This window comes from Montipora capricornis, chromosome 12 (genome assembly GCF_036669925.1).
Source record: "Montipora capricornis isolate CH-2021 chromosome 12, ASM3666992v2, whole genome shotgun sequence".
In the NCBI taxonomy this organism is placed as follows: domain Eukaryota; kingdom Metazoa; phylum Cnidaria; class Anthozoa; order Scleractinia; family Acroporidae; genus Montipora; species Montipora capricornis.
Window position 1 is genome coordinate 8,317,090 of NC_090894.1, and position 2,277 is coordinate 8,319,366.

Genomic DNA, 2,277 nt, shown 5'->3' on the forward strand with positions numbered 1-2,277 from the left:
ATTTGCAATTGTAGCTGAAACGCTTACACCAATTTTGCCTCATTCAAGCCCCAAGTAGCACAAAACCTGGGAATTGCACTGCATGATAACCGATCTCCAACAAATTCACCAAGATATATTTGACAATCTTTGCATGAGCAACAATTAAAAAAAATTGTTTGTACTTTAAATTTTTCAAAAATAGAGCTTTTGCCTCCAGGTAGTTTCTTCGATATTGATGGCCAATACCGCACTGATTATTGTGGCCGACAGGCTTAAAAGTGTAAAGATAATAAACATTCGCAAAATCTTCTAACTCTTGAAGTCAATTTTGATAGCACAATATCCGGTATGAGAGCAAATCCGTCAAGTCAGGTCATGTGTATAAAAAACTACTGTATTTGCAGGGGCACCCAAGACCAATTTGTTGTAAAATGTATTATTATACCTCAGTTAATGAAAATAAATGTTATTCAGGCATTTTCAGGTGTTTTTCAGTGTTGCTGGGAAAACATTATCTGTTCCTTTTTCCCAGCAAGACACACAAGAAATTTCCCAGCCAGCTAGATAAAATTGGTTGGTTTCCCAGCTAGGAATTCCGCGCGCTTTCAAATCCCTCGATCCAAAACGACCGAACAAAAGCGACAAAACCGGGACAAAACAGGTTTTTTCCGCAAGCGCAATCACTCTGACCAGCCGTCGTATGTTTGTGACTACTCTCTGGGAGAGGGAAGGGGTCCTTTTTTTTTTTTTTTTTTTTTTTTAGTCGTCCTCAGTCTTCAGACTTTCTACAGGCAGCTCGGGTTGAAATGCTAGAAAAATTCAGTAATTCCCGGGCAAAACCTCTATCAATAATAAATTTCCCAGCCAGCTCATCGAAACACCTGTATTTTTGCCAGCCAGCAAGATTCCTCTGGGGAACAGATAATGTGAGGAACAGATTCGTTGGGTGCCCCTGTATTTGGAAAACAAACAGTCTTAATCGTTCGACAGTCTTACAAACAGAAGAATCTTTTTTTTTTTTCACGGTGTTTTTATGATGTTTAAGTACATGTCTTATTACCCGTTTCATGTCAATCAAAATTATTTACAAGTTCATGTTCTAAATGTCACGATTTCATGGTAGGCGTTGTTCGAGGTAGACATTCCAGCAAGGCTCGTAATCTGTACGTACTGATTAATGGCAGTGTCTCTGCATCTGATATAATTTGTTGTTCAAAAGCTCTCAAATGCGTATACATGGCGTCTCCCTCTATCAATATTAATTTTGTTGTCCACCGTGACACGGGGCTCAACCACCTTTCGCACAGCAAAGCTGAAAGACTCAAAAAAGCACATTGGCTTTACCTCGAAACATCGCCAACAAATAATAAATTGCCGTTTGACATTACAATGCAACACTTACCAAGTAATTCCGCGAATAAATTAACGATCATACACGATCATACACCTGTCTGACGCAAACACACTTTAAAAAATCCTTCCCCTGATTAAAAGCAAATATTGCTTTCGATATCTCCAGCAATTCGAGATTTTAGTCTGTCTGTGAGCTGGCTCCATTTCATACATCATTTCATACGTACATACTTAATTGACCGCTCCTCATAGGGGCTTTACAGGGTCTATGAAACACAACGAAACGACGGAACAGAACAAAAACAACTGTTAAGAATCCCAACTGGCTGGAGGCAAACCAGTTGGCTATTTACAAGTGCAGCCGGGAAGTTGAACCAGGGACTACCAGGATCAAATTCAATGAGTGGTCAGAGCGGGTCTTGAACCCGAGATCTCCGGATCTCAAGGCAAGCGCCCTAACCACTGGGTCACACTGCCTCCTCTTCATCGTTGATTGACCAGCTCCCAACGTCAGTGGCTTCATAGCTCAGTTGGTTAGAGCGTCGCACTGTTTCGCGAGGTCACGGGTTCAAACCCCGTTGAAGTCCTGAAATTTTCAGGCTTCTTTACTCAATTGCAAAAATTGCGTTCATAACTGCGAGGATCATAGCCTCACTTGACTACTACTACTACTGCACTGCAACTGAACTATGTTTTCTAGTGACCATTGTATAACTCTTTCTGCAGCAATTTGAACATTGCTTAGCTCTCCCTTCTCAACCGTTTCAGAGATGTTAGTGTCATCTACGTATTTCCAAAAGTGTGCATTTTGGACAGCTAAATCGTTAATCATGCATGACATGGACGTAGGCTAAATCATTATTCATGCATGACAGGGGCGTAGCGTTCTTTACGAAAATACGCACGTGCGTACTTGAGAACTTAGTCCTTTTCCCTCCGAAG

General features: G+C 41.0%; 1 non-coding gene across 1 annotated transcript; it reads left to right on the top strand.

The window, feature by feature from the left end:
- The first annotated feature begins 1,850 nt into the window (after positions 1 to 1,850).
- Trnat-ugu (transfer RNA threonine (anticodon UGU)) lies at positions 1,851 to 1,922 on the top strand. The gene has a single exon. It is a non-coding gene; the product is annotated as a tRNA-Thr (tRNA).
- The last annotated feature ends 355 nt before the right edge of the window (positions 1,923 to 2,277 follow it).